This window comes from Ursus americanus, chromosome 4, assembly GCF_024610735.1.
Source record: "Ursus americanus isolate L20-20 chromosome 4, mUrsAme1.1.p, whole genome shotgun sequence".
Taxonomy (NCBI): Eukaryota; Metazoa; Chordata; class Mammalia; order Carnivora; family Ursidae; genus Ursus; species Ursus americanus.
The window spans coordinates 91,118,223-91,137,838 of NC_142130.1; positions in this window are offsets into that span (position 1 = coordinate 91,118,223).

The following is a 19,616-nucleotide window of genomic DNA, read 5'->3' on the forward strand; positions in this document are numbered from 1 at the left end:
TACCCCAGAGTCACTGGGAAAGACAGCAGACGATGAGTGCTCACCAGCAGTTAGCAGCCTGGTCCGGGGGCCCACCGGCCTAGGGTTTGAGGGCATGTGCATTCACCCAGACGGGCTCAGAAAAAGCTCTTGCCTAGAAATTGAATCCAGTTTCTTTTTCCTGTGTTTGTTTTGCAATCCACCCTTGGAAGGGAGAGCTGATGGAGGAAAGCAATAATTCTCCAAGGCACACCGCTTCAATTAAGAGATAGAGAAGCCCAGAGGGGCCCCGGAGCTTCAAGAGGAGCCAACCGCAGATTAATGGATGTTAAAGAATGTTGCATTCGAAGCCGGAATTGATGATTTATGCCTATTCACATATTTCGGAGCATTTTACTCACGGCATTCCTTACTCATAGCACGATTACATGACCGTTTTCGTTTGGGGGCGTGGGGGGAGGGGTCTGTTTACTCGGTTCAGCTTTAATAAGCTCTTTAGTACAACGCATTTTTGTAAACCCAGGACAGTTTCCACCCAGTCTCCCCTGTCTCTCCGTCCCTGGTCCCAATAGATCCTCCTTGGCTATTCTTAATATGCAAACCATTTTCTCCCTTCGAGCCTGCAATTGTCCAGGCTCTGTGTACCTCAGCCCCGGGTGTATTTTACCTGGGGCAGTTTGGGCAAAGTCAGCTCAGCCATTTACCGTATGGAAGGGAGAAGGAGGGAAGTCAATGTGTTCCCTGGAATGAGCCAAAGTCATATGTTCTTCTTGTTCTTGTTTTTCATTCATTCGCTTCACTCAGAGGACATTTCCTTAGCACCTGCTATGTGCAGCTCAACACTGGCAACAGATTCAGAAAGAAAGAAGATTGTCCCCCTTTCCCATGAGCTCACAGCCCAATCAGGGAGACAGATGAGAAATCAGTAATTACCATAGAGTGAGAGACCTGGAGGAAAGGCAAGTAGGAAAGGCTTCCAGGACATGTTTCCAGGATTGCAAAACCTGAAGATGGACCCTGAAGGCCAAGTGCAGCGTGAGGGGTGAGCTGAGCAGGCCTGGACATGTGAGGGGACTCGGTTTCCCAAGGAAGAGTTGCAGGCAGCCCAGGCTGGGTGGAGCCTGGGTGGTTGCCATGTAGCTGGTGAGTCAGACGGAGGGTCCCACACGCTCTGGGTGCAGCATGGGGTGCTCTACTCTCACCCCCTTCTAGAAAGCCCTCGCTGGGGTGCAGCCACTGTGGAAAACAGTATGGGTTTTCCTTCCAAAATTAAAAATAGATAGACTATATGATCCAGCAATTCCACTTCTGGGTATTTATCTGAAGAAAATGAAAACACCAATTCAAGGAGATATGTTCACCCCCACATTCATTGCAGCAGTATTTATAACAGCCAAGATATGGAAGCAACCTAAGCATCCATCGGTAGATGGATGGATAAAGAAGGTGTGGTTTATATGTACAACAGAGTATTATTCAGCCACGAAAAAGAATGAAATCCTGCCGTTTGCAACAATATGGATGGAATTTGAGGGTATTATGCTAAGTGAAATAAGTCAGAGAAAGAAAAATACTCTATGATTTCATTTATATGTGGAATCTTTTTTTTTTACTTTTTATTTATTTTTATTTTTTATGATAATTTTTTATTATGTTATGTTAGTCATCATACATAAGTATGTCCTTAGTTTTTGATGTAGTGTTCCATGATTCATTATTTGCATATACCACCCAGTGCACCATGCAATATATGCCCTCCTTAATACCCATCACCGGCCTATAAAAAACAACAACAAAACAAGAAAAAACAAAACAGAAATAGAGTCACAGAGACCAAACTTGGCCGCCAGATGAGGGAGGGCTTGGAGGGATGGGTAAAATAGGTGAGGGGATTAAGAGGTACAAACTTCCGATTACAAAATGAAGAAGTCATGGGGATCTCACGTGCAGCAGAGGAAAAATAATCACTAATATTGTAGTAACTTTGTGTGGTGACAGGTGGTGACGACCCTTACCAGGGGGATCATTTCATAATGTATAAAAATATCAGATCACGATGATGTACTCCTGAAACTAAAAGGATATTGTATGTCAATTATATTTCAATTATAAAAAAAAAAAAAAGGAAAGGGCTCTTGGGCCTGTTTCAGCTTTTGAGCCAAGGTCACACTGTCCTTGTATTGTCCCAGCCAATGGCTGAACAAGGAGGAACAAGGTCCCAGGCGTCGCCACCTGACACGGGCTTCTCTAATGGGTCATCTGTGTTCTGGAGCTCCCCCCTGGGCTCCCCTAGCGCCCCTGGCACAGTGGTGGGGGAGTGTGAACATAGTGGCCACTTAGATGCTTTTGGCTGATGACAACGCAAATCTTGAAATCCTGGTACAGGAAGCGATGAGAGAAATCCTCTTTCTCCATCCCTTCCCTCTTTTCACAAACACACCTTCCCTATTATTCCTTAAAAATTCAGACTGGGGCAGGGTCACTGTGAGGCTCCAGGACGAGCCTTTTGATGGAATTGACCATCATTTGAATCCAATAACCAATCAACTTAATTAACCAATTTGGCTTTTTCTTTTGTTTATTGCTGAATTAAATGATTCTATTGAATTTCCTGGTGCTCCGGTGTTTTATACACCTAGAGTTATATTGGTATGCTAAAGCTATTTACACCAGGAAACTACAAATAAGGTGGCATTTACAATACAAGGACAGTGCGTTATTTTATTTCAAAGTTTCCAGATAATAAGCCAGCTTCCTCTAAAAATTGGTAACTAGAGGGAAAGTATTAGGCTATACATCAAGGGGACAAAACAGCCCTGATTTTGAGAGAAAATTCTTCATTATGAAAGAATGCTAGCTAAGAGATATCAAGTAAATGATCAAATTAGAAAACCGCCACTTTGGGGGTATCTGGGTGGCTCAGTTGGTTAGGTGTCTGACTTTTTTTTTTTTTTTAAAGATTTTATTTATTTATGTGACAGAGAGACAGCCAGCGAGAGAGGGAACACAAGCTGGGGGAGTGGGAGAAGAAGAAGCAGGCTCCCAGCAGAGGAGCCTGATGTGGGGCTCGATCCCGGAACGCCGGGATCACGCCCTGAGCCGAAGGCAGACATTTAACGACTGCGCTACCCAGGCGCCCCAGGTGTCTGACTCTTGATTTTGGCTTGGGCGTTGGTCTCAGGTCGGGATCGAGCCCTGGGCTCCGGGCTCCTTGGGGAGTCTGCTTAAGATTCTCTCCCTCTGCCCCTTCCCCCCTTCTCTCTCTCTGAAATAGGTAGGTAAGTCTTAAAAAAAAAAAAAAGAAAGAAAGAAAGAAAGAAAGAAGAAGAAGAAAGAAAAAGAAAACCACCACTTTGCAACTGGAATGAAATAAGTGATTCGGCAGGGGTCATCGGTGGACACTGGAAGTTGATAGAGAACCTGATAATCCACAAGTGAAAAGTCTTGCCACACAAGTGCCTTGCCAGTCGTAAGAGTAAAAAGTTGACTTTGTGATGGAGAGAGAGATCCACGGGCACTGTCTTCACCAAGCCATCAATCTTCGAGTCACGAAGGGTGGGGTAGCCTGGCACCGACGTGACGCATTATGAAGTGCAAAGCACCATTGGTGAAGGGTTCTTGGGAAAAAATGTTTAACCTGAAAACCAGTCCTTGAGCTCTTCCTGCCCGCGAGCAGGAAGTAGGGGGATAGCACATTGCCAGTGAAGACGATGAAGGCAGTGCCGGCTGGGTGGGAATATATTCATATTTTTTAGAGATGGTTACTAACTACATTCCTGTGGTGATGTCTGCAATTTATTTTACATCACAACAAAAGCCCATATTGCTGCAGATGTGACAAAACACTAATAATTATTATATCGGACGGCAAGTATAGAGGTGTTCATTATAATGTGTTTTCTTCCCTGTATGCTTGAAGTTGTTCATAATATAAAGTAAAAGACGGAGATGCTGAAAGACAAAATACTTGAAGTAAAAGTTTCTAGAAAATACACCTACTTTTTTACCAAGGATTTTCATGGCGTTGTGTAGGAAGCCACATATTCTTGGGGGTTTTGTGAAAACAAGATTACTGGTCCAGTTTAGAAATAATTCAAGTTGGAAAAATAAGCCATTCAGAGAATAGCAATGTGCAGCATGTGCCCTATGGTACTCTTACTGAAGTATATTCAAAGAAGTAATTCTCAAGCGTGGCTAAGTTATGTAAGGGAGTACAATTAAAGTACTTTTAAACCTCCCCCTATATGCCTTGTAACCGAGCTGATTCCGTGTAATGCGAAGTTTTGCCAACTGTTGTTTTTGTGTTACGTTCTTCATTCACGACGCGGTCAATGATGTCAAGTGGCATAAAGGATCCCAAGAGAACGTGTCCTTCAATGTCTAGAAGCAAGCGGTATGCACTCGTGCTCCACAGCTAAGCTCGTGGACCCACGGTTCAGAGCACGCCTCAGGCTTGGGGGGTTTCCAGTGGTTGAAGGAGGAGATGCCTGCAAAGGAGTGAACTTCCAACCCAACCGCCAACTGAAGAGATGGGAGATGCTTGGAACGGAATGCCTTTTGGAGCCGGAGAACACTCTGTTACCTGCAGATGCCCTGATTGACGTAGAAAGACCCTGCCAAATTCCATTCTCCAGACTGGAAATTCCAGGATAGTGCTGGTACCAGTGAGTGACATTTTCTTGGAACGTGACCAGGAGTTATAAAGTACTCTCCCCACCCCTACGTGTCTAAGGTATGAAGGGTAAAGGTCAACACAAAGAAAATTTAAATGATCATGAAAACATCGCTATGGAGTTCACTGGGAAGGATCTGCAAAAGATGGAGTCTGGCTGAGTCGTCTCAAGTCCGTTTCTTAAGGACTCTCTCCTCCCTCGACGAAACCAGATACAGCGACGGGGTTGCCAAGTTCGGCCTGCACCGAAGCACAACAGGCTTTGTTTTACAAGGGCCTCCTTATGATTTTATAATCTGCAGCATACAGGGTAACCTTTGCAGTTCTGGTGCCGATGCTGTGGGCTTGTTATCCCAGGCTTTTACTGCCCTTGGGTGGGTTTGTTTTGTTTTGTTTGGGGGTCGCTATGTAATTCCAGCCCTGGCGTCATCTGCATCTGTGTAGGGGGCTTGTGTGAGTTGCGTACATGCGAACTGGATGTGCTCCTCCAATGGCAAGCAGCACCCCAAGGGTGCACCACACAGCATTCTCCTTCACTTGATGTGGCCCATCGTATATGGCGCTGTGCGTGGGGTTGGCCTCGGAGCTGTTTCTGCAGCCTCGGAGCTCTGCACCCCTTACAAGTTCCCCATGGTAACCAGGGATTGCAGAGGAGATCTCAGTCTTCCTAGTACCTCCTTAGTCAGCGGATACAAGGTATTTATTACTGCACCTCGACCCTTACATAGTAATACATGGAAGCTAGTATCATTCCTTATCAGCCTAAGAATTTTCAAACCTGGCTAAGTTCCCTTTTCTATAGGAATGACGTTTGCTTTTTCAACAAATGCTTTGGAAGACGCTGGTCAACACCGAGAGTTCTGAAGTCAAGAACTTTGATTCAGATCTTGACTCTCTGCTACTCATTAGCTGTGTGACCTGGCAAACGACTGAATGTAAGCCTCAGTTTCCTGGTCTGTAAAATAGGTCTAATAATGATTCTAACTTCATAAGGTCTTTGAGAGGCATAAATGAAGTGATGCATGTAAGTCGCTAAGCTCAGTTCCCAGTATATGGTCGGTGTGCCCTAAGTGATGGCTCTTGTCTTTTCTAATCCTTCTTCTCCTGCTCCATGCCAAACTGAGCGTGGGCCTTAGCAAATGACAGTTGGAGGGTATTTCAAAACAGTGTCTGCCATGCATATGCAGGAAATATATGTTGTAAGAACTGGAGAAAAGTTATAGTACTAGATATTTACACTGCAGCTACTGCAATTGGAAAATTCTCTAGACAAAGGTGTAAATTATGTATAAGTAGTTACAAAACTTTGGGACTCATTAAAGTCTGGGAGTTATTTGGAAGCTTAACCACATGGTTTTGAAATCTTGCAATTGATATGAAGGATTTGTTTTATGAACTTTTCTCTCTGCAAATCATCCCCATCAAAACCACCACCACCACCATGGCGGCAATAAAACCTTTAGAAACAAAGATGTACTAACAGATGGTTAAAACTGTTAATACCTGAGTCTCTTAATTTATTTACTATCTAGTTAGTTATTAATTATTTTATATCAAGAAAACACTATGGATAAATAAATCACTGGAATTACATGAATTTAGTAAGGTTGTAAGATACAAAGTCAATACAAAAAATCAATTTTATTACTATATACCTGTAACGTATGCTTAAAAATGAAATTTTAAAAATCAGTACAATGGCACCCAAAACTTCAAATACTTAGGAATAAATCTACTGAAAGACATGTTAAGACCTCTATCTAAAGACTGCAAAATATTTCTGAGAAAAATGAAGAGGGCTAAATAAATGGATATACTATGTTTATTGGTTGGAAGACTCAAAATTGTGAAGATGTCTCTTTTCCCTAAACATATGTATTGGTTTAACACAATCTGTGTAAAAATCCCAGCAGGCTTTTTTTGAAGAAACAAATGAGATGATTCCAAAAGGATCTAGAATATCCAAAATGATTTTGAAAAAGAAATACCAATGAACTTATGGGACTTCATCAAGATAAAAAGCTTCTGTACAGCCAAGGAAACAGTCAAAAAAACTAAGAGGCAGCCCACGGAATGGGAGAATATATTTGCAAATGATGCTACAGATAAAAGACTGGTATCCAAGATCTACAAAGAACTTCTCAAACTCAATACACGAGAAACAAATAAACAAATCAAAATATGGGCAGAAGATATGAACAGACACTTTTCCAAAGAAGACATACAAATGGCTAACAGACACATGAAAAAATGTTCAAAATCATTAGCCATCAGGGAAATTCAAATCAAAGCCACACTGAGATACCACCTTACGCCAGTTAGAATGGCAAAAATTGACAAGGAAAGAAACAACAATTGCTGGAGAGGATGTGGAGAAAGGGGATCCCTCCTACATTGTTGGTGGGAATGCAAGTTGGTACAGCCACTCTGGAAAACAGTGTGGAGGTCCCTTAAAAAGTTAAAAATTGAGCTACCCTATGATCCAGCCATTGCACTACTGGGTGTTTACCCCAAAGATACAGACGTAATGAAGAGAAGGGCCATATGCACCCCAATGTTCATAGCAGCAATGTCCACAATAGCTAAATCGTGGAAGGAGCCGAGATGCCCTTCAACAGATGACTGGATTAAGAAGTTGTGGTCCATATATACAATGGAATATTACTCAGCTATCAGAAAGAACGAATTCTCAACATTTGCTGCAACATGGACGGCACTGGAGGAGATAATGCTAAGTGAAATAAGTCAAGCAGAGAAAGACAACTATCATATGATTTCTCTCATCTATGGAACATAAGAACTAGGATGATCAGTAGGGGAAGAAAGGGATAAAGAAAGGGGGGGTAATCAGAAGGGGGAATGAAACATGAGAGACTATGGACTCTGAGAAACAAACTGAGGGCCTCAGAGGGGAGGGGGATGGGGGAATGGGATAGACCGGTGATGGGTAGTAAGGAGGGCACGTATTGCATGGTGCACTGGGTGTTATACGCAACTAATGAATCATCAAGCCTTACATCGGAAACCGGGGACGTACTGTATGGTGACTAACATAATATAATAAAAAATCATTTAAAAAAAAAAAAAGAAAAAGAAAAAGAAAAAAAAGAAAAAGAAATACCAATTTGGAGGACTTACACTATGTGGTTTTGATATATTATAAAGCTACAATAATTAAGACAGCAGGGTGTTGGCATAAACATCTGCATATAAATCAATTGAATAAAATAGATAATCAATACGCCAACACACAGATGGTCAATTGATTTTCCACAAAGATGCCAAAGTCATGAAGAAAGAAAAGTCTTTGTAATAAATATTGCTAGAACTGGATATGCCATATTTATACAATGGAATACAATTCACCACTAAAAATAGAATAAATTATTGATATACTCAAAAAGATGGATGATTTTCAAATACAATATGTCCAAGCAAAAGAAGCCAAACTCAGAAGAGTATATACAGTTCGATTCCATTCATAGGAAATTCAAATAAAGCCAAAAGTAATCTCCCTATATAAACCTATAAAGAAGTCAGAAAGTGAAGGGGGGGCGGAGGAGATAGACTGGAGAGGGCCAGGGAAATTTCTGGTATGATGAAATGTTCTATATCTTGTTTTGAGTGGTAACTACTAAAGTATATACAATGGTCAAAGCTTGTTGAACTAAACACCTATTATGCCTAAATAACATCTTTAAAAATAAGAAATGAAAAATTCTTAGAAGACGAAATGTTTAATTAGTGAATTGCTCTCATGCGTGCTTTTGCAAAGAATATATGTATTGTGATGGTATTGATCGTACTGTGAAACTTCTTAAATTGTAGCCCTATTTGAAATTTTTAGAGTTCTTTTCATGTAAAAGTATTTTGAGTAATGAAAACAGAGTAAAATGTACTGTTTGTGATGAAATAGTTTCTAACATGAAGAAACTATCTTTTCCACTTACCTAAATGACAAGGTTTTGATTGGATTATTTTACCAATCTGCTAAATTTCTAGGGGACTCAGGGAATGAAACTCCTTAAAGCCACTGACCCACTTCCTGATGCCATGCTTCCTTCCTGTTTGCCCTCTCTCCACATCTTTAGTTACTGGTAGAGACCGTTTTAAGAAATAAAATCATATTTAGCAAGAAAAGCCAAACTGAAAAACAGACATCCCCGTCTCTCCCTAATAATGAAAATATTAGAGCACGTCACATATTATCACCTTATAGAATTCTCAATACCATATTCTTTTTTTATAGAATTGAAGTTTCTAATTTTGCAAACGAACTCAGATTACCAGTGTTGGTCACACTGTTAGTTTGTTGTCTCATTTGCCATCAGACAACGTGCCGGGGCCCCTTGGTCCACTCTGGGCTTCCCCTTGGATTTATCAACTCAAATTGATCCTGATGCTTAGTGAGGTCAAACCGTGATATCAGCCAAGAATAACTGATCCCATGAATGGAGCCCATGCTATATGCCAGGTACTTGTATTAGTATTTATCTCCACAACTATGTTGGTAGGACTATCATTATCCCCATTTTACAGATGAGGAAACTGAGGCTCAGGTAATATAATTTACATCTAGTAAATGGCAGAGCTGGGGTCTGAATCCAGGTGCTTTGTCCCCAGAATTCGTGTTTTTTGCTACCATCTTTTGCAATGTCACGAATGCTTTAGCAAAAGGGACGCCTTGTGTGGTGTTTGGTAATAGAGACTGTCTTGGGAGTGGGTACATTGCCCACAGGAGGCACAGACGGCATAGACAGGCACTCCCAAATACAATTTCATACTTGAACTTTACAGCATCGCAGTCGTTAAAAAGTTCCTCACGATTTATACTTGGTTTCACTTACTCCCTAGAGGAAGGAGCCATCTTGCTTTTGGAGCATATAAAACGTCACCTGCCTTTCTGGTGGGAAGAACTCACAGACCCAGAGAACAACCAAGCTTCTCTGGAATTCCTTAATGGAGAATGCAGTGACATTCGTGCAGTGGCTCTCCCGGAGACCCCCACACAGTCCAGAAATGCAGTGCCGTGTACCTTTCATTAATCTACATGAAGGGAAAGTCTGTGTTTCCCAAAATCGTCACCTCATTTCCACATACTCAGTGATGGAAAAGTAATCAAACCATCTCTTCTTACCAAAGTGAGGTAAGAATAGGAGTATGTTTTGCTGACATCCTCTAGAGTCTAGATAAATAGATCTGTCTAGATTCCAGGCAAGCAGAGTCACTTAATAAAAAGCTGATGAATTAATCATTGACCACTCAACCGACTCGTTAAGAAGCATAGATGCTTCTCATCCTTTACTTCCCTCCTTCTTTTTTTCCTTGTTTGCCTCCTTGTCCGTCCAACTCCCAGCTAACCTGCCTGCTCTAATTGTTCTAACCTCCCACAGTCGGCAGACTCCAACTTCAAGATATAATTTACAAACAGAAGTGCAACTCACCGTGCTGGTGTGTCTCCCGCCCCGTTCGGCGCTGGATCTGAACGCTCTTCCGGGCTCCTCTTGAACATCCTCCTCAGCCTCTTGCTCAGGTGCCCCCTGGCTCCTGACTTTTGCCTGGCCAGGTTTTGTGTGCCCTCTCCGAAGCTACCCCCAGCTTGACCTCACCACCAGTCAGGTCCCCTCAGCCTCCAGCTGGACCTTACTTGCTGGTCCTTCCTGAAGCTGCTGGTCCCCCACCCGCCCCTGCCTGAGATGTCTCTCAGAGCCCCTGACAGTGCAGGGGTGTGGCACACCTAGTTCTAGCTACCAGCCCTGCCCTTTCAAGACCGGCCATCCTAACTCTGTCCACTCTGAAAAGGGGCCAGTGTGTCTCTCAGGCCCGGCTTAAAGAGTCACTATTCTCTTAACAAAAGGCCAATCAAATACTAAGATGGTTTCACTGACGTCTCTCTCGGCTCAAATAACCCGTTTTCTTAGGCCTTATTGTTGCTGGTCGCTGCTGGTGCCTCTTGGGGTTCAAATTAGAAGAAAGCCCAGACTGAGTGGCATTAGGAAACAGGAAGGAAAAGCAAGGGTGTGAAGAGGGGCTCATGGAAGAAATACATACTACAGAAGGGCTGGCGGTGAGGCCCTGGAGGAGGGAAGACAACAGGGAGGAGATGGCCAGTTAATGAAGGCCACCGAGAAAGTGAGGAGAAATGCACACAGCAAGTGGCTTCTTAAGGAAAGGTGAAGTCTGGGGAAAGACAAGAACATTACCCCCCCCCCAAAAAAATAAAATATAATAAAAAATAAATAAAACTTGAAGATTAGGATTAAGACTGTTTTGTTGTCCTCCTCCGTTTTCCCACAGGAGCCTCATCCTAATGATGAGGAATGGAAGGCCAGCTGAGGACAAAGGAGAAACTGACACCCCGCACCCCCTCACCCCCCATGGGATGTACGTGACATTCCTCAGGCACTCCTGGCTGCCCTAAAGGACAAAGAAATAGTTAACTTGTAGAGACCACAATCCTGCAAGACTTGAGTCTCCCTCAGTTTACAAATGTCTTAGCAGTCTACAAGAACAAAGCATTTCTATCAGTAACCTAGCTTCTGGAAGGGAATGTAGATAAAATTATGTCCTTACAATCTGCAGCCTCCAGGAAGTTCCCAACCATCTCAATGCTAATGCCTTGCTAGAGGGAAAAACCACCTTCACTTGACAATGGCAAGGCCTCCGGTATCCTGTGAGTCTTCTTTAACATATGAAAGTATTTTCTCAACCTCCCTCTTTCCTTACCTCCCCCCAACCCCATAGTATATAATCAGCCACCCCTCACAACCCGGGGTGTCTGCCCTTGGGTCCTGTCCCCGGGGTGTCTGCCCTTGGGTCCTGTCCCCGTGCTTTAATAAAGCACCATTTTGCATCAAAGACGTCTCAAGAATTCTTTCTTGGTTGTCGGCTCCGGACTCCACCCCACTGAACCTCACCTGTATCCCACAACCTCATCACTAATGACCCAAACCAGGCAGGCATTATGGTCTTGGTTGTTCAGCTGAAGTCCGGGTTAAGAAAGGTTAAATATTTGCCCTTTAGGAGGCCCCAAGATTGTTCTAGAGCCTGATCTAAAAGTTGGTGTGCTTATCCTTGTTCATTGTTCATTCCTATGTTGTAGAGTGTGTCCTCCGATTCAAGTCCAATCAACACTTCAGTGTGTATTGGTACGTCTAGTGTGTCAGACATGTCCTGTGCACCAGGGTGATTCAGCATGGCGGACCTGGAAGCAAAACCATTTGGGAGGTGAGCAGACTCAGGTTTGGGTCCCGGCTCTGTGTGCTCTTGCATGAGTGCCATATGCCCTCTGAGTTTCTGTTTTGATCTTCAAAATGAAGTCGGAAACACTTGCAGGATTAAGGAAAAGAATGGGTGTGAAGTGGCCAGAACAGTGCCTTGCACTCGGTGATTATAAATGGTGCCAAATTCTCCCTGCCTCCTGCATCTATGCCTCTGATGTGTGTTTTCCAGTATCACTAAGCAATTCTCCAGTTCTCAATGGACACTGACTGGTGTCCTAGAATTTAACCTCAATTCTGATACTATCTACCTGGATTCAACATCAGATCCCACAAGACTGCTCCCACCCTCTTCAGACACCAGTCTCAAGTCCACATTGTTACCCGTGCTCTGACTAACTGGCTTTTAGGGGTTCCCACAACCTCCTCCTTGGGTTTGGTCAGTTAGCTAGAGCAGCTCACCGAAGGCAGAGAAACATTTGCTTATGTTTACCGGTTCATTATGAAGATAGAAAGGATTCAGATGAACAGTCAGATGAAGGGGTCCACAGGGAGAGGTCGAAAGGGCGCTGAGAGCAGGAGCTTATGTCCCCATTCAGGTGCACCGCCCCCCTGCCATGTGGATGCGTTCACCAACCTGGAAGCTAATCAGATCTCAGGGTTTTTGCGGGGCTCAATGTGCTCCCAACCTCTTCTCCTTCCTAGAGGTTAGTAGGTGGGGCTGAAAGTTCCAACTGTAATTACAGTGTTTCTGGGGACGGCCCCATCCCGAGGCTATCTAGGGGTCTTGCCCTAGGTCACCTCATTAGCATAAGCTCAAAAGGGCTCCTAATGAATGACAAAAGGCACTTCTAGAAAATGTGCTGTACAGCAGAGATTAGAAGGGCGGGTGTGCTGGGGTTCCCCTGCACCCTTGCTGAAAATCCATTAGCCACCACGTAACAAGTGCAGGCTGGGCCCATGGGGGATGAGAAAGCTAACTGGTACTGCAACTTGCAGCTGGTAATAATAACCAATATTTATTTAGAGTTTATTTACACCAGGTACTCTGATGGGCATGTCCCAGCCCACTGTGCTGGATCACCCTGGTACCCAGGACAAGTCTTCAATACCAGAGACACCCGGTAGGTATCATTGTAAGAATTTTTAAAATTTATTTTTCTTGTGCCTGAACTCAGAAAGCTTAAAAGGAAATGAAAACACAATCGAGCTGCATAAGTTAAAAAGTAGGTGTAAAAGAAGAAAGTGCAAGTATGGGAGACATACAATGAAACTAAGAATAAGGCAGAAAACAAACACAAACATAAGTATCTATATGGTGGTCGTGGGTAGGTGTATTAGTCTGCTAGAGTTTTCTAGCAAAGTACCACAGACTGGGTGGTGTAAACAACAGAAATTGATGTTCTCACAGTTCTGAAGGCCAAAATTTCAAGATCGAAGTGTCCCCAAGGTTGGTTCCTTCTGTGGCTTCCTGACTTTCTTGCCTGTTCCCCTGTGAGGGGCCTAAACCTTCATTTTGCAGTGTGTTCACGGTTACACCCGTGCCAAAGAATGCACTGCAAAAAGGGATCCCATGGGCAGAGTTGTATGAAACATTGCATACTCTATCCTGCCCATTAAAGGTTCTGAGAAGTCCTTCAGTAAAACAGGCCCTGCATAACTCTGCTTAACTCAGCCTTTCCTGAACTCATTCAACACAGAACATGTTTATTGGGTGCCAGCACATTTGCAAATATTCCTCCTGTGATGGTTAATTTTATGTGTCACATTGGCTGGGCCACAGTACCCACATATTTGGTCAAATGTTATCCTGGATATTTCTGGGAGGGTACTTTTGGGTGAGATTTCCATTTAAATTGGTGGACTTTGAAAGTTAAGCAGATTACCCTCCCATAATGTGGGTGGGTCTTACCCAATCAGTTGAAGGCCTGGATAGAACAAAAACACTGACCTCTCCTGAGTAAGATGGCCTTCAGACTTCATCTGCAACATCAGCTCTTCCTGAGTCTCTGACCTGCTGGCCCACACTGCAGATTTGGGACTTGCCAGCCTCCATAATCACGTAAGCCAATTGCTTAAAATATCTACCTACCTATCTTTCTATCTATCTAGTCATCATTTATCTATGCACTAGTCAGGGTTCTCCAGAGAAACAGAACCAATAGGATACATAGAAGAAGATTCATTATAGCAATTGACTCATGAGATTATGGAGACTGAGAAATCCCAACATCTATCATCTGCAAGCTGGAGGTCCAGGAAAGCCAGTGGTATAGTTCCAGTCCAAGCTGGAAAACCTGAGAAGCAGGGGAACTGATGGTGTAATTATGATTGTGGGTCCAAAGACCTGAGAACCAGGAGTGCTGGTGTCCAAGGGCAGGAGAAGATGAACGTCCCAGCTCCAACAGAAAGCAAATTTGCCCTTCCTCTGCCTTTCTGTTCTGTTTGGACCCTCAACAGATTGGATGGTGGCCCCCCTGCATTGGTGAGGGCGATCTTCTTTACTCAGTCTTTACTCTGTCCACCAATTCAAATGCTAATCTCTTCACAGAAACACCCAGAATAATCTTTTACCAGCTATCTGAGCATCCCTTAGCCCAGTCAAGTTGACACATAAAATTAACCATCACAACATATGAATACACATCCTGTTGGTTCTGTTTCTCTGGAGGACCCTGACTAATGCACCCCTACCAGCATCTGCAGAACACAACTGGGGACATCAGGGCGACGTTTGCGGTCTCAGCCAGATGAATGATTCTGTATTTGATGCAGTGCTAGTCTCCAAGTGTCCAACCAGCTCAGCTGTCATGGAACAGAAAGGCTCATAGACCAAGACAAGACGCTCAAGTCACACGATTTATTAAATCAATTCAAAACACAGAGCAAGAAACAACAGGAGAGATCTGGGACTGACTGACTCATTTAGGATAGGTGCCCATGGGGTGCAATGAGCACACGCCTGAATCCTGGGCTATGCCGGGTTTACATGTCCTGTCCATCTGCTCTGTCGGCATTCCCCACTGCTGGCGGGGCTACTGGGAGCAGTCTAATGAAAAAGTCCTTCGAGAAAGCACTATGCCAAGATCATTTTTATTTCGTATATTTGTTATTTCAAGTAAATGCCCTTGATTTGAGATGCAGAAAAAGCAAATAGTTTTATTTCATGAAGGTTAGAAACTGCTTTGCTTTCAGTCCATTCCAGAAGTCGTGAATATGAAAAAGCACATCATCTTTGAGCAGAGTGAAGACATTAGGGAGGTGGTGCATTTTGATCAGAACGATGGATGGTGTTGGGCCAAGGGAGGGAGGGCTCAGCGGAGCACGCATCGTTGCATTTGGGCTCCATCAAGGACTCAGAACGGGCAGGCGGGGTGGATGCCGAGGTGTGATAGGAAAGAGAAGGAGGCAGAACAATAAATTTAAGGAGAGAGAGACAGATGCATATGTAAGTTATAAATCTTGGAAAAGGGAAAAGATTAGGAGTGAGACATGGGAAGGCGGAGAGGTGTTATCTGAATGAATCCATCGAATGAAGGGGAACATTTCACAACAGGATTAGGTAGAAAAATGCAACATTCCCCCTTTAACCAAAAGAGGCAAGAACCTGCCAAGGAAATCTATTCTGCTTAAGAATGGCAATTTTTTAGCAATAGAATCAGACTCTGTGGAGGGGAACCTGAAAAATGGCTTCTATCTCAGTGGTCAGGAGGTAGGAGGGAAAACAGATGCCAAGGGCAGGCACTGACTCCCCAGAGGAGGAAGGAGAAGCCTGAGCTGGGAGTCAGGCCAGGACTGGGGGCTAAGAAGGCCAATGTCCAAGGTGAAATTCAGTCTGCAAATCTCTGCCTTGGGTCCACACAAGGGCTGGCTTCCACGAGGCTGCTCATCAGCCCACCAGCATGTCCCATTGTTGACCCAACACACACTGCTTTGCCTAAGACCAAGAATTTGAGACAGGTTCTACCTACAACAAACCAACTGTAGGGAAAGGGTCTTAAATCTCCAGGAATGGAAGCTTCTCTTTCCAGAACATTCCATTACCTTGAAAATTAAACTTGGTAATGACATGGCAAGACCTGCAGCTCCGGTCTCCTGCCTCCAGCCCTCCTTAACGTCAAGAATGACAGCAGAGCACCTGGCCGAGGCCTTGAAGGAGCAGTTAGGTACTCCGCAGCATCTGGAAGGGTACAAGGGCACCCTGTAACAGCTGTCCGGTGGTCCCCAAACCTGCTTGGTCCACATGGGACCACCCCCCACCACCCCTTCCCGACCCTCCTGTGCGACGGAGGAGTTAATGGAGTCTTGGCAAGGTTTCCCTTCTTGCCAAGCCCGGGAGGAGAGTGGGGGACGTTGGGCTGGAGGAAGGAGGAGAAAGCCCTTCCAACCACACGTGAAACTCAGGGAAAGCCACCCCAAGGGTCCTGAATAATTTGTGGGGCCTGCCTGGGGACCCGTCACGGCAGCCCAGGTGCAATCTAGCTGTTTCTGCAGACAAATTGCACCAATCGGGGATGTGGTTGACAGACTGGAAAGGCTGCAAACTTCACAGCGACATGGGCCCCACTAGACATTAAGCCATAGGGCAACCCATCCCATGCCACCACCTCAGAGTCCAGCAACACCCGGGTTTTGCCATTCCTTCATCTTCTCTCCACCAAAGAGACTCTACCTCCCCTTGCCTGGAGAGGTCAACTAGGTGGCCACGTGCTGGACCTTGCCATTTGGAAGGCTTGAGGTGAGAACCTTGCTTGCCTCCTCTAGCTCCTGTTGTTTGCCTGCAATCCTTGGCGTTGCTTGGTGTTGATGACAGCATTCCGGTCTCTGCCTTCAGACTCACGTGGTGTTCTCCCCGTGTCTAGATTTTCCTTCTCCCATAAGCACGCCCGTCATACTGGACTTAGGATCCACCCGAATCCAGGATGCTCTTATCTTATCTTATCTTTTTTTTTTTTTTCAGTAGAATCCATGCCCTGTGTGGATCCCAACATGGGGCTAAAACTCACGACCCTAAGATCAAGACCTGAGCTGAGATCAAAAGTCAGATGGTCAACTGACTACTGAGCCACCCAGGATCCCCAAGGATGCTCTTATCTTAACTTACATCTGCAAAGACCCTATTTCTAAATCAGGCCCTATTCCGAGGTGGCAGGTGGACATGAATTTTGTGAAGGTATTACTCACCCCAGTATGGTAACTTATGGATGAAGAATGCCAGAACTTTTGACTTTGTAGGTACAGCCAACTTTAACTACGGTATCCCATTTTCCTCCCCAAAGCACTCTGAAATGACCATGGGTCTCCTTTTTCCATTCTATAAATCTGGTCTAATACAGGCAGGGCTCAGCTTTCAAATAAAGGAGTTTTCCAGAACCACTACAGGCAAGGACACGTGCTAGCAGTATCTGTTGGCCAGGCCAGGCCCCTCAGGATGACGGAGTGCATTAACGCAACTCCTGGCTCCAGGTGAGGGAGGGCATTAACACAACACTGGCTCCCTCTGCCCGTCACTCACAACCTCCTGACGGGTGCATTGGAAAGAAGAAGCCAGACACGAGCAGTGGGAGGCCCCAGCTTCTTGGTTTACTATGAGGAGTGAGCTGTACCTCCGGGAGGGCTCTGGAAGGGGGAGGGGGAGAGCATGCCCAAATCCCCCACATACCCTTGCCTAAACTTGGTCTTCAGAATTAGAGAGTTCATTTGCCTACAGATATAAGCCGTATCTTCCAACACAGACTTTATCAGTTATAAAGGTGATCTTTGGGATGCCTTCCTCCCTCATTTCAGTTCTGAACTGGTGCAGGGGAGGGCAGGGAAGAGCATGCCATGTATGGGCACCGCAGACAGAGATGCGCAGGGCCCCCTCTTCTCGCCAATTCGGTTCTCAGCACTTTACACACCATCCATTCACGCCAGCCTCATTCCCTGTGTGCCAAAAAATATATACCTGAGGCTGAAAAGGAGAGTGCCCAACCCAAGGCAAGCTTGAACTTTCCATAAAAGACCCAAGAGTGAATTGATTTCTCTTCCGGTATTGTTTCCCCCACAATAGCTGGTATGCATTCCAAATAAGGCCACAAAGGAGCCAGGCCAAGTTGTGGAAAGGAGTTTAAGTGAAAATCTTCCAAACACCAAAACCTCAAAGGAGAGGAAGTCGCCGGCCACCCCCTTGGCCCCGGTTCATCGTCGCAGAGCCTGTTTCTATAGAACAGGCTTCCACGATTATCTAGTTGCAGAAATGTACAAACACGGCCAGCATACTGTGCGCCTGTGGAAAGACCTGGATCAATACAAGGAACAGAAGAATGAAGAAAAGAGAAAAGGAAAGATTTTATCGAGCCTATTTACTTTAAAGTTACCTTAAACCTGCACAAACACACCTGCTTCTTCAGTGCCGGGGAGAACAGAGCAAACAAGTCTCATTTAAAAGAAACTCAGAGAAAGAGACGCGGTAGCCGCAAAGCCAGTCCCCCCAGGAGGCGCTAGCATCCGGTGAAGCCTGAAACCCTGATCAACCTTCAGATCAAAGTCTTCAAAAACGAACCTAAGCTTGGTGTCTCAGTGAGGTTGAGAATTAAGCCAAGTCAGGCTGGGGACAGTGGTGTGCTGGGGAGTGTGGAGGACCCGGATGGCCAGGGGCTGGGGGTCAACCCTGGTTTGTGACGTCTGCCCATCTCTGTGGTGTCAATCCTCCCACAGTAGCTGATTCCAAGCTACAGTGTGACTCCCGGAGGAGGAGCTGGAACAATGTGAAGTTGCACCCTGCTGGTGTATACAGTTTCCGCTCAACTACGGCTGGGCAGGTCAGGGGCACCCACCCCTGTGCAGTGGAAAAGCCAAGTATAACTTTTGACGGCCCCCAAATCTAGATACTCTTGATACTCCTAGCCTACTGTTGACTGAAACCTCACTGATGATGTGAACAGTCGATTAATATGTATTTTCTGTTATATGTACTATATATTGTACTCTTACCATAACACCTAGCTTTTCCTGAATTTTTTTGTTTTTTTTTTTTCCTTTGGTATTTCTAGCCTATGTGGTTTGTGTGTAACTTTTTTTTTTAATTGTCACAAATCTCCAAAAAATTTTCCGATGTATTTACTGAAAAAAAAAAAACTGCATGTGAGTAGACCCACACAGTTCAAACCCATGTTGTTCAAGGACCAGCTCTAAAAGGTCCTAGAATAATGTTTTTATAATCGGGGAAAAGCAGGCATTCATAAAAAAAACAACAAAACCAATTCTATTTCTATACCCAGGCTTTTGGCAAACCCAGTCTGGCTTCTCCCTGAAGTGATGGGTTTGAGGATTTATTACCTTTGCTTGAAATATAATTTATTTAATTGTAAGTTGATATATTTTAATTTTTAATAATGACTCTTCGACGATGAGCTCACAAAATTTCTGAAAACTTAAAAATTGGCTCGAGTTAGAATAAGCCACTCCAGCACATCCCTGCCTGGGAGGCTTTTTAAAAATACCAAAGACCCGTCTCTCTCTCTCCCCACACCCCACAATTGCTAGAGGCCCCCAGAGTGGGGCCGCACATGTGTGTTTTAAAAAGCTCACCAGGGTGGTTCTAATGGATATCCTCTGGTCAGACACCGATGCGGCTCACCCTCTATTCTACAGAAAGGGAAACTGCGGGTCAGACATTTAAATGTCCTGCCTGTCGGTTACAATTTGGCCAAGCTGGGGGGTGATGAGTAGTAAGTTTCTGTCTCCTCCCCCGCTCTTCCCAG